Here is a 12,976-nt window from a genome sequence, read left to right on the forward strand (position 1 = left end):
CCCTATCCTATGATTGTGATTTTGAGATTAACCCTTTAGTACAGAACATGAAGTTAGAGAATTATTAGTAATTGGATGCATTTACTTTAACTACTGATTTGCCATAAAGGCATAGACACTTGTAGTGGGGTGACTGACAGAAGGCCACCACTTTTTCTACACTGCCGGATCTGATAACCCGTGAAACATCAGTTACCGTAGGCAGAAGGCGTCATCGGACTAGAAGCGAAGCTGAAGATGTAGGATGTGGATTGGTGCTTGTTTAGCCTCACCTACATGAGCAATGTTTGAGAACACGTGTTTCTATGAATGTTGACATGTGAAAGAGCCTTATACTTTTGGACCAAGGATGAGATTACAAATACTTTTCTCCATTCCAACCCAATAGTTTTGTTGACGCATCTTTAGTGTTAAAATGACTCCAACATGTTGTGATAAGAATCTTAGTGTCTTCCAGCTGAATTTTATTATCTTATTAGAAAAACCTTCTTGATATTTGTGTACAGGAGCCAATAAAGAGGTATTCTCAACTTTCAATTTTATCCCCTATCCCTTGGACCCTCGCTGATTCCTAGAAGTGGGGCTTCTAAATGCCCTGTGTGAATGTAGCGGAGGTCAATCATGTGCCCTGCCACTCCATTCATTTTAATGGGACCTCCGGAAATAACATAGTGCTGCCACTCCTATAAGAATAAATGGAGCAGCAGTGCACATGATTGACCATTGCTTCCTTCACACACTGCTCTTCAAAGCCTGGGTTCTCAGGATCAGTGGGGGTTCCATTGGTCAGACCCCAGCGATCAGGAAATTATCCCCTATCCTACGTATGGGGAATAACTTCCAAACATGATAATACTTAATTTCTGGGCGCACACAGCTATCCTTTTTCGTATTAAGTACAAATCTCCTAAACAAACAATAAAGATCTAACAATCTATAGTGGCATTACTCATTCGGTACACAGAATATAAGTGCGCAAGGACAGGATCTTCTCCCCTCTGTACCAGTCTGTCATTGCAAATGTGTTTACTGTAAACGATATCTATAACTCTGTATGTAACCCCTTTCTCATGTACAGCACCATGGAATTAATGGTGCTATATAAATAAATAATAATAATACTTCGGTATACATTCTTGAATTCTTCATTAGTGCCAGTTTGGTCTAAAATTACTCTACAGACATCAGAAAGTGCAAGCTCCTTCACATTTTAGGAGCAACCCCTGGCATCCTGTTTCCTTTTCCTGTTCACGAGATCCACTGAAAGAGCGTCTATAGTTAACGATGCAGTCATCTTTCCAATGCGATGAGACAAATGGCAAGATACAAATCTAAGGACAGTCAGATACATAAGTAGGAAAATGTTCTAGACTGAACGGGAAAATTACCACATGGTTACTTGTTACTTGTCTTCTTGGTTCTCCAACATGACCTAGTAAGTAGACCACAAAATCTAATGTAGGACGCTTCTCGATGCTAGAGTGTGTCTTAGTCTCTCCAGTCTCTTGTGCTACAGCTGCAAAAACAGAATTGTCATTGAAAACTGTAATTTGTACTGACAAGACTGCCATATGCAATGAACACTCCTTTTCTCGTTGGATGCTGAAAATTGCCCACTTACATTGTAGTAAGAGCCAACAGTGCCAAGCGTTTGCTTGTTGCTGCTGCTGTCAGGATAATTTCATCTATCCTAACAGATCAATGGATTCATCAAAGTCACCACTTACAAATGTTTGCTGTCTAGAAAATGTAGACATATGGCTGTGACCATCCACAAGTGTCTCTACTGGCTTCCAAAATGGCCCATTTCCACTGTTCTAATAAGTACTTCAGAGGGGTTGTCCAGGACTTTATTTTTTACGATGAGCCTAAAAACTAATAGATAGATTGTTGCTGACACAGGCAACTACCTGCCTGTTGTATCCATCATTGGATCAGAGCGGACATCAACTGCTCCTGCCGGTGATTCAGCTTCTCATACTCGACAGAGCAGCTCTTCTTCTTTCAGGTTGCTCGGTCGACAGGACGGGACTGGCTGCTGATTGATAGCCGGCTCCCTTTAGTTAGGCATTAGGGATCTGGCTATCAATCAGCATGACGTCAGCAGTCACAACCCGTAAACAGAGTCGAGCAAAAGAGAAGCCGCTGCTCCGTCAACGTGGCATCAGCAGAAGCCGAAGTCATGGTCTGGAGTGGTCCATGACCGACAGAGGTTGGCGCCAGGTACAACATGCATATAGTTAGCAACTACCTACCTGTTAGTTATTAGACACATTGTAAAAAACAAAGATAGTCCTGGCTAACCCCTGTAAGCTGTACATAGTAATATATACTGCATATATGTCTGGTCTGGTAGGAGCCCGGTATAACCCCATGTCAGTCCATATGTAGTAGAAGACTAGACATTATCTATGACAATAAAGGATCTGACAACAGAAAGGAAATTCAGTGTATTCCCTTGTTGTAAATTCTGGTCTGATTATATTCATGCTATGTTACCAGACATAAACTGTTACATTCGATGAAGGCCAAACCTGGGACTTTTCAGTCTTAAGGCTGAATTCACTTGCTGTTTTTTTCTCCTTAAGCAAAAAATGGAACATTTTTCAGCAGTGTGGGTCACTGGAATGGTTGTGTGGGAAAAACAAATAGCAATAAGATGCCGTCCATTTGTCATCTGAGTGCTGTTAACTTTTTACTGTTTATTGGGTAGAAAAGCTTGGAATATTTGGAACTAATGCCACACTGATGGTAAAAACTGAAACGTGTAACAAAATCTGATGAAAATCTGATGCAGCACACTGATTAAAATCTGATCACTTTTTGATGCACTGAAGATTCGGCTGTCAGTCAAAGTGCCAGGACGTGTTTACAGCCACCACTTACATTAAATGACTGAAAGCCAGCGGCTCCCAGGAGGAACAAAGTTCATTTTCTCCCAACTTGCAGAATAACCCTATATCTGCAGGTTAATAGCATTATCCAACCTGACAGGTTCCCTTTAATAAGTTTGGTACCTCTTACTCCAATTAATTATTCATCAAGACTGAAGAACAAAATGCCAGAATAGGGACTTCAGTCCTGTACGGGTCTGCTTTTTGATGCACTAGTTATTAGAATCTCATTGCATAATCGTCTATTTGGCTATGTGCACACTTTGCAGATTTACATTCACATCAGATCTGCAGTGTAGTGCAGTGTTAATCTATGGAAAATGGAGATTTGTTGTGCACATGCTGCGGAAAAATCCGCTCAGAAACGCAGTGGTTTTTTTTTTCCGCAGCATGTCAATTCTTTTTGCGGATCTGCAGCGTTTCTGCACCCCTTGACTTGCATTGAGTCAGGCACATCCGTGGCAAAACAGCAGGTGTAAAAAAGATCTGCGGATTTGCTGCGGATGTGGGTGCTAGAAATGCTGCAGATCGGTAGGAGGGAAGTGTGTGGACGGAGACTTGTGTGGACGGAGCTATGTGCATGTATGTGTGTGCGGGAATCTGCGTGTATGTGTGTGCCGCTGTCTGCGTGAATCTGTGTCTGTGTGCGGGGCTGTGTGTGTCTGTGTAGGCAGGCATCGTCCGATGGGACTACTAATCCCATCCGGCTATGCCTGCTACAGTGACACCATTAGCCAATGATGGGAAAGAGGTCCTATCATCCGGCTAATGTGTTGAATGTTAAAAAAAAACATCCAGTACACATATAGTACATACTTATCATATGTGTAACTAATTATTTTTCTATGGTGCTGCGAGCTTTTAGGACCTTCAAAAAAATCATCTGACTAGTGATGTTGCTATGATAGGTCAGTGAATACTATATATAGTTCGTCAGTGCCGACATGCAGTAAGCCATGATTAAGATCTTTTTAGATCGAAACGCGTTGCTTTAAGCTGTCATTTCTACCTGTTCGCATCCATTGTGTGCAAGGATTTTTGCTCTATTTTATATTTTATATGGATCAATAAAGACTTTTCGAATTTTAAGGAGCTGGAACACATACATTTTTTCTTCTCATCTTCTGTAACCTGTGTTCACCTGTCACTTCAGGCACTACAGAGTGAGAATTTTCTCACTACTGTAGTGCAGTAAAGTGAACTCCGATGATACACTGACCGGAGATAACCCTCATCGGAGGCCCTATGGAGCGATCACGTCTGCTGATGTGACCACTCTATAGGGGAGATCATCGTGGCACGCTCGTTATTAAAGAGGGACTGCGTCGGAACAGGGAGTATTTGTGTTTGTTTTTTTTATTTTTTTGCAGGTGATCGATGACTTCGATTGGATTAGGCGTGGAATAAAAATTATGAAAAAATGTGTAGTCTTTTATTTAATTAAAATTCTTTTTTTCTGGCTGTGTCTTTTTTTTAACCCATTTATAACTATAGTATTAATAATGGATAGGTGTCTTATCCATTATTAACCAGGCTTAATGTCACCTTACAATCAACAGTCACATTAACCCCTTATTACCCCATATGCCACTGCTACAAGGCAGTGGGAAGAGAGAGGCTAAGTGCCAGAATTGGCACATCTTACAGATGAGCCAATTCTGGGGCGGCTGGTGCTGGTATTTGTAGCCAGGGGGGCCAATATCCATGGTCCCTCTATAGGCTATGAATATCAGCCTGCAGCTGTCTGCATAGCCTTTCTGGCTATTAATTATAGAGAGACCCCACGTGATTTTTTTGGGAGGGTCCCCCTATTTTAATAGCCAGTAAAGGCTAAATATACAGCTGCGGGCTGTTATTCATAGCCTGGGAAGCTCCATGTGTAATAACCCCTTCCCAGGCTAGAAATATTGGCCCCCGGCCGTTGGCTTTCCCTCTATGGCGCAGAAAATTGCGTGGGAGCCCACACCGTTTTTTTTTTTAAATTACCATATATACTTGAGTATAAGCCAACCCGAGTATAAGCCGAGACCCCTAATTTTGCCACAAAAAACTAGGAAAACTTAATGACTCAAGTATAAGCCTAGGGTGGAAAATGCAGCAGCTACCGGTAAATGTCAAAAATAAAAATAGATACCAATAAAAGTAAAATTATTTGAGACATCAGTAGGTTAAGTGTTTTTGAATATCCATATTGAATCAGGAGCCCCATATAATGCTCCATACAGTTCATGATGGGCCCCATAAGATGCACCATACAAAATATGCCCCATATAATGCTCCATACAGTTTATGATGGGCCCCATAAGATGCTCCATATTAAAATATGCCCCATATAATGCTGCACAAATGTTGATTATGACCCCATAAGATGCTCCATACAGACATTTGCCCTATATAATGCTGCACAAATGCTGATTATGGCCCCATAAGATGCTCCATAGACACATGTGCCCCGTATAATGCAGCACAAATGCTGATTATGGCCCCATAAGATGCTCCATAGAAATATTTGCCCCGTATAATGCTTCACAAAAGCTAATTATGGCCCCATAAGATGCTCCATAGACACATTTGCCCCATATGCTGTTGCTGCGATTAAAAAAAAAATCACATGCTCACCTTTGGTCGCTCAGGCTCCCGGCATTTGCTATAGTCACCTGTCCGTGTTCCACCGCTGGGCACAGCTGCATCTTCCGCGTCCTCTGCACTGACTGTTCAGGCAGAGGGCGCACACTAATCGTGTCATCGCGCCCTCTGACCTGAGCGTCACTGCAGAGGATGCAGAAGACGGAGCGGCGCCCGACGGTGGAATGAGGGACAGGTGAATATTGCGCACTGCCCCGTCATACTCACCTGCTCCTGGCACGGTCCCTGCACGTCCCTGGTTCTCCGGGCACTGACAGCTTCCTGTAGTGAGTGGTCACATGGTACCGCTCATTACAGTAATGAATATGCGGCTCCACCCCTATGGGAATGGAGTCGGGTCCATATTCATTACTGTAATGAGCGGTACCATGTGACCGCTCAATACAGGAAGAAGCTGTCAGTGCCCGGAGAACCAGGGACGTGCAGGGACCGCGCCAGGCGCAGTTGAGTATGATTAGAAAGCTGCCGCTACCCCTCCCCTGCCGTCCTCTGGGAATGACTCGAGTAAAAGCCAAGAGGGGCAATTTCAGCCTAAAAAAATGAGCTGAAATTCTCGCCTTATACTCGAGTATATACGGTAAAGATATTGCGTGCAGATTTTGTGTGTGTGTCTTTAACGTTATGTACCATTTTATCTATCTGTCTGTGTGTGTGTGTGTGTGTGTGTGTGTGTGTGTGTGTGTGTGTGTGTGTGTGTGTAAACACTATTCTTCCACAGAGTATGTAAAATAAGAGGTTGAACAAAGAAATGACATCACAGTTCTTTTTTTTAAAACAATAGATCTTTATTTAGTTTACAAAAACGCATCAAATCGGCATCAAAAACGTGCATTTTCTGCCAAGAGGTGCAGATTCTGTGCAGAAAATTCTGCAGGCAAATCTGCAACGTGTGCACATGCCCTTAGCCCCTTTAAACGATAGCCCTCCTATACTAAGCCACAAAATCATAACTGTCATTTTTTAAAAAAAACAAAATGTACTCTTTAAAGACACACTCCTCTTCCGATTAAAGTTTTTATCCTCTTAACATGTTGCAGTCATCATATTATATAGCACTGCGCAGTTACAATTGCTCATTTTCCTTTCTACCCAGATAATTCTTCTCTTTTCCATTAGGTCTATGACCTCATGTGATTAAAAACCGACCAGCTGAATCTTTCTAAGCCCTATGTAGGAACAGGAAGTCTCTTTTCCTTGTAGGAGTCATCATTAGTGCTACAATTGCAATATATTAAGAGGATAAAAGCTATGATGGGAGTGATTCTTGAAAGATCACTTTAAGCTGGGGTTCACATGGGGTTTGGGAGTGCACCCTTAGGAGTGCAGTTGGAGAACAGGTTGAAGATGATGCATGTATTATAGGCCTGACTCTAGGGAGACACTAAACACATAAAATGCAAGTAAGCATTTCAAGTAAAGAAAAGAAGTCTGTGTTTTTCTCATTAAAAATGTATAATTATTGCACCTGCTCACAGCTGTGCGCTCTCAGCCATTACGGCATGCTTGAAAGATTATTTGGAGGGCAGGCTGACAATTAGGGTGTGTGTGTTTCTATGTATTGTTGTGCTATTTGATTACTACGTGTCACTCATTTCACCTGAGTTTTAATGAAATAATTGTAGCCTTGGCCATACGGCAGGCCGGGATGGCAATCCTTATCATGACTGGCAAAAACTGTTTCTTTTTATTTGTGGAGAAGCAGTCTCATTATGTGAGATAAGTGATTGCGCTCAGGATTCCCACCCAGTATGTGCTGAGTCACTATGAAAACATGTCCTACCAGTACCACGAATTTGGAGAGGATCTTTTAGAAACCTGGAACACCTAGAAACAAAAAAAACTTTTTGAAATCAAGTAAATTGTAATAGTATGTAGAACGGTAATGGCAGAGAAGATCCATGCTGTATAGAAGGACTTGTCTTGGGTCCCAATTTTCTAACTTAATCATGTATTTAACAGAATAATCTTACCTGAAATTCAATTAAATGCTTTGAAATATGTATATATATATATATATATATATATATATATATATATATATATATATATATATGTTTGGGGTTTTTTTTCGTAGGGTTATAGCTGTTGAAAAAAGACAAACTCCGCTATTCTCACCTTCCCCCGATGCAGTGCCGATTGTCCACCTCTGGTCCAGCCTCTATTAACAGGAATGTCATAACTACAGCTCAAGTGATTGCTGCAGGCAATCACTGCGCTCAGCAACTTGTGCAATCTGTATCGGCAAAGTGATTGGCTGCAGCCGTCATGTGTACTCTAGTAGTGACATCACTGGTTCAGCAGCGGACACGCAGCGCCGATGTAGCAGAAGGGGAGTATAGCTGATTTTGTTATTTTCAACAGCTGGAGTCCTATGAAAAAATGATCCTGGACCACCCCTTTATGTGGATGACGATGCACTCTTGTATAAGCTGGATCCCTTTAATGAAGGTAATGTATAGTCTGCACTCACAATGAAAGGCCTACTAAAGCTAAGTTCTAATGCAGTAAAGGCCGTGGGCCTGATTGTACTGACAGACACCCCCCACATTTCAGAAATGGAAAGGATTTCAAGTGATAATTTCTAGGAAAATCATTCACATGCCAATTACTGCTGTGTATAAAGTAGAGCTGCTCTCCGCTCCTTTGATAAGTAAATGCAGGGACTCGTTAATAGTTGGGAATATGTGGATGCTTCCCTCTGGGGTTCACAGCGGACAGCTCACTGATCAGTATTAACGGACGGTTCTTGTAGCTAGAAATCACAGCATACATAATCTGGGTCTCTACAGACTTGTAGCAGCAGGCAGTTTGCGGACATTATGAGCCCAATTCTAACCACGGCCATCTGAACCCATAATATATCTCCCTACAGCTTGGAGGTTGTACATCACCCTGCAAAGCCACATGCATGAGGCCATAATGCGGACATTGTCACCTTTAGTGCCTTTTTGGACCCCTATTTATCTCTTATTTTACATAGATGCATCCGGGGGGAGATTATCTGAGCTAAATGTTGCAGAATTGGCAGCAAATACCTGTCTTTCCTGACGTTGCACTATATTCATTAGGTGTGTTAGGGCAGGTGAAGATGACCGTATTATAGCTCCGCGTGTGATCCGATGATAGTTTATGGTAGTGGTCCCCAACCTTTCTGACCTTGAGAGCCACATCCAGCTCCTGTCCCCCCTCACAGTAGTGACAACCAACGCCCCCATTACGAGTATAATGATAACCAAAGCTTTTCCACACAAATCATCCTGAAGCAGTATATCAAGATCCAGGGGTTCCAACCAAACCCCATTCAGCATTCTTCCATCACGCTCTCCCAACACGGCCACATCCATCTTCAAGCACCTCCTCTGACCGGCAGCATCATCCTGTCTCCAGCGCACCATACTTAAATTATCTCTAAACCCCCAAGACCAGTAGATGAGTAGATGTGTACGCAGATCTGCTCTTCTGTGCAGGGCCACTCACAAAGTTCACCATTTTGAGATGTGCTCTTTATACCAGTTTACTAAATATGGAGCTAATGCACCAAGCTGGCAGACAACCGCGGGCCACAGTTCATGGGACCGTGAGCCACATGTGGCTCCCGAGCTACAGGTTGGGGACCACTGGTCTATGGGGTCATGCACAAGTCTGATTTTTTTTTCCTTGGACACAGTCTGTCCAAGGAAAAAATTTCTACATGCCTGAGATCAGTCTGTCCAAGGTAAAAAATGGCTACATACCTATCACATTCAGTCACAAAGGTCAATAAGTCTGTGGAAAACATCGGACTGCCCCCAGATGACACCTGAGTGTAGTCTGATTTTCGCGCACTGACACAATGGAGAAGATGGAGGAATTCCAAGGGAATCGGAGCAGGCTCTGATCACACTCTGATTAACGTGTGCAAAAATTTGGTGCTAAAATTTGGCACAAACTAAATCAATTATGGGTTATAAATTTAGACTAGAAAGTCAAGAAGAGCCAAGGTTCTCATTCTGCACAATCCACTGTGATAAGTTTAGCATCAGTTAGTAGTGATAATTATGCCTTAAACTCTTTTTTTATCTCGCTCAAATGGCATAATCACATAATAAATGGCCAATTGCTAGTTAGGGTTACAACCCCACCATGCCAAGTATGTAATGGTGGCCATGGCGTGGCTTACTCATGAGCATCCATAGATTAACACATGTCTGCATTCGGTTGTCACAACTTGGCCATACTCACTACATCTCTGTACGTTAAACTTTCTGAAACATTTACAAAATGTGACTATTTATTAGCATCATCCTTCATCCATCAGGAGAACACGTGCTCCATTACTGCTGTCTACTGTCATTGGTGAGGAGATCTGACACAAGGTTTTACAAAACTTGTACCAGGTACTTCTTATTTTTGTAAAAAAAAAAAAGAGCATGGTCTCTGTGAAACTAAGATCAAGACATCTGAAATCTGAATGTTGGGACTGTCCCCTCACTGCGTGGTGTCTGATTCTGTGAAATGTGAATACTGTATCTAGATATCTTGGTCTATCTTCTCAGTTTCAGAATTGCCTTGACATTGAATTGAAACTTCATGGAAATTCACAAAAACTGTGAAATATGACGATCCATTTGTTACATACAACTACTATGTTAGACATCTTTACTAAATTTCATCCTATTCAGTTTTGTACTCAGCGGTATTATCCTGTTATTCCACGCTTCTCTTAAATGACACAGGCAGACATATAATGATTGTCCGTAATATCTTCAAAACAGCTGGGTTTATACAGTATGGAGTATGAGGACCACATCCAGAAATCCCAGCACTTACAGACTAGGCTGCTGTCAATGAGGTTATTAATTGTTGTCTGGGGAATGTTCTGCAGTGCTGAATCACTGGGGCACGAAAATCATCAAGATCCTCCGCTGGCAGCTCCTTTTAGAATTGCTGACCAATGACATCCCACATGTGCTCGATGGGAGAAAAGTCTAGAGACTCTGCAGGCCATGGTAGCACTTTTAGTCCACACAGGCTGCTCACAGTAACACCAGCAACATGTCGACTGATGTTGTGTTGAAAGACAGCTCAAGGGACAGGGACAATATGGAGAAACAACGGTTTCTATTACCAAATCAATGTAACGCCGATCTGTTGGTGTCACTAGATGAGTCCGGCTACCATACATCATGCCACCCCTCATCATAATCCTGAGAGTAGGAACGGTGTAATATTCTGTCATGAAAGGCTTCTTCGTGATGTTGCCCACATGGTCTTCAGATGGAGACCAGAGGTTGAAATGGAGGGAACGTCCGCGATGAGTCCGGTTGTTGTCTTACTACGATCTTGAGAGTCTCAACTCAAAAAAATACAAGTGCGTCAAATAGGCCCCTTGGAAAGTTCTCCTTTTATTACAGTAGCTTATTATGACTTTTGTATCTCTACACATGGACACATTGTAGTAGTTCTGTCCTTCTATAAATATCAGTGAATGTTTACACATCACACAGTTTCTTTATGGTGATCACAGTATTTTAGCACGGATTATCTATGGTTGGATTCATTTGTGGCTTTGTAAGCAAGTGTCCAGAATTAATGAACACTTTGCTTCACTTATGTAGTGTACGTTGGGTGCAGAAATCATCAGCACACACTGGAGAGGATCAGTAGGCATCAGGATAAATCTGGATCCTGGTTGTGTCTTACAGAGGTTTGTTCGGGTCATTAAACATGTGACATTAATCTCAAAATAGACTTCTTTCGCCTTTTGTTTTCTATAAACAAGATGCATTGACCTTGTGCGTAAGTGAATGAGCCCAACTGTAAAATGTTACTTTCCTGTATGCTAACAGGGCTGTATATGGTCAGAATGCTTTATTTCAGAGGCAGCACCACTCTTATCCATGGACTGGACATGGGTTTGCAGCTCAGACATCAAAGTGAATGGAGCTGGCCTGTAATACCATTCACAACTCCTGAACCGAGGAGGCGATGTTTCTGTAAGAGAGCAGTCATGGTTATGTAATCCTGCGCAACCTATTTATTGTCATTAAGAATTATCTTAGGAAATCCAAGACACTACAGGATAGGACAAGGTAAGACATTTCCAAGGACATCTATCCCATCGACATCCGATGCTCCATTGTGCCAATGTTCTTGTTTTTTCCATATAAAAATAATTTCTGCGTTTGCACTGGTGGGCATATCGGTGCACTTGCAGTCTTCAGATCCTATTTGTTTCTATCGGGGCTGCCCCCCTTTTTGATTGACAGTGACTCTGCGGCATAGCATCACCTCTGTTCTCCATCTGAGCATTGGATGCAAATATGCTTTGAAGTCTCTCCAGACTCCAGATCATAATAAACATATATGTAAAAAATCTCAAAAATTATACAATAGACTTGCCCAGCCTTCACTACTCCCACCGTGCAGTACTGCTCTGATCCAGTTGTTGTTTTTGGGTTTGTTCTCTGCTGCACGCTTCCCTTTGGCTTCTTCGTTGCCTTCTGTCTCCCGGTATCTTTGGTAATTTCTAAAGCCCAGTATCTTTGCTATCTTCTACACTGACTAGGTGCACATTAGGGGATTGCAGCCAAGTCAACATGAAAATGCTGAGGATGGCCCAGTTAAGACTGCACCAGCAACAGGACTGAAGAGGACAGGGGTGAGCATGGTAATTATTTTGTAACCTTTTACTGGCCTCTTTTAATTCAGCAAAATGATGATTGGATGCACAAATTGAAGCTCCTAAAATTTAGGGTGAAACTCCAACAGAATTCCAAACCATGGCACCAACTTTTGTCATATACTGCACGGTGATCCAGGAGATCGGGGTTATTCAGATACAAGTGGTGCTACGTGACCTCACCAAACTTCTGTGACACTTATTCAATCAGAAGTATAACAGCAAGAGATGCCACATAGTACAGGAGTTGGAGGAAGGTGTTTTGTTTCGTGCAAGGTGGCACTTTATCAGGCCTTTGAGCATTTAATTAGCCTGAAAGTGATTATCTGATCTCAAGTCAGAACTGTTCTGGTGGCATGAGGTGGACGTACACAATATCAGCCAGGTGCTTTGAATGTTCAATGGAAATTATACAATGGTATTCAAAGGAAAACTTTATATAGGGACGGATCAGACGAAGAATGCAAGTGTTTCAAGGTTACGGTCTAGTTTGTAGCTTTTTGACAACCAGATTACTTTAGACTACTGTTCCAATCTTTCCAGTAAAAAAAATAAGAGAACCTTAAGTCAGTAAGCACAATAAGTATCAATTAGGACCAGTCACAGAATGGATTTGTCATAACTGTTATTGTAAGATGTGACCAGAGCAAAGTACAGCAACAGCAAGGGTTTCCCTAAAGAAGGTCACACCAGACAAGTTACTAATCAAAGAAGCTTTACTTTGTGCTCAGGAATCACTCCACAGCTGTAGCGGTATTGTAGCTCTGAGTTTGCA

At 42.1% G+C, this 12,976-nt stretch overlaps 1 protein-coding gene and 1 long non-coding RNA gene across 2 annotated transcripts in view; one reads left to right on the forward strand and one right to left on the reverse strand.

Moving 5' to 3' along the window:
• The window catches only part of GAB3 (GRB2 associated binding protein 3), a 154,189-nt gene that overhangs the window by 27,724 nt on the left and 113,489 nt on the right, over nucleotides 1–12,976 (forward strand). The window lies entirely within an intron of this gene.
• LOC143809360 (uncharacterized) overlaps nucleotides 1–12,976 on the reverse strand; it is a 35,485-nt gene that overhangs the window by 14,753 nt on the left and 7,756 nt on the right. The window contains exons 2-3 of the long non-coding RNA XR_013222235.1: nucleotides 7,321–7,364; nucleotides 1,389–1,516 (exon numbers count right to left, since the gene is read on the reverse strand). This is a non-coding gene — a long non-coding RNA (uncharacterized LOC143809360). The remainder of the gene's footprint in view (nucleotides 1–1,388; nucleotides 1,517–7,320; nucleotides 7,365–12,976) is intronic.

This window comes from Ranitomeya variabilis, chromosome 2 (assembly GCF_051348905.1).
Source record: "Ranitomeya variabilis isolate aRanVar5 chromosome 2, aRanVar5.hap1, whole genome shotgun sequence".
Taxonomy (NCBI): Eukaryota; Metazoa; Chordata; class Amphibia; order Anura; family Dendrobatidae; genus Ranitomeya; species Ranitomeya variabilis.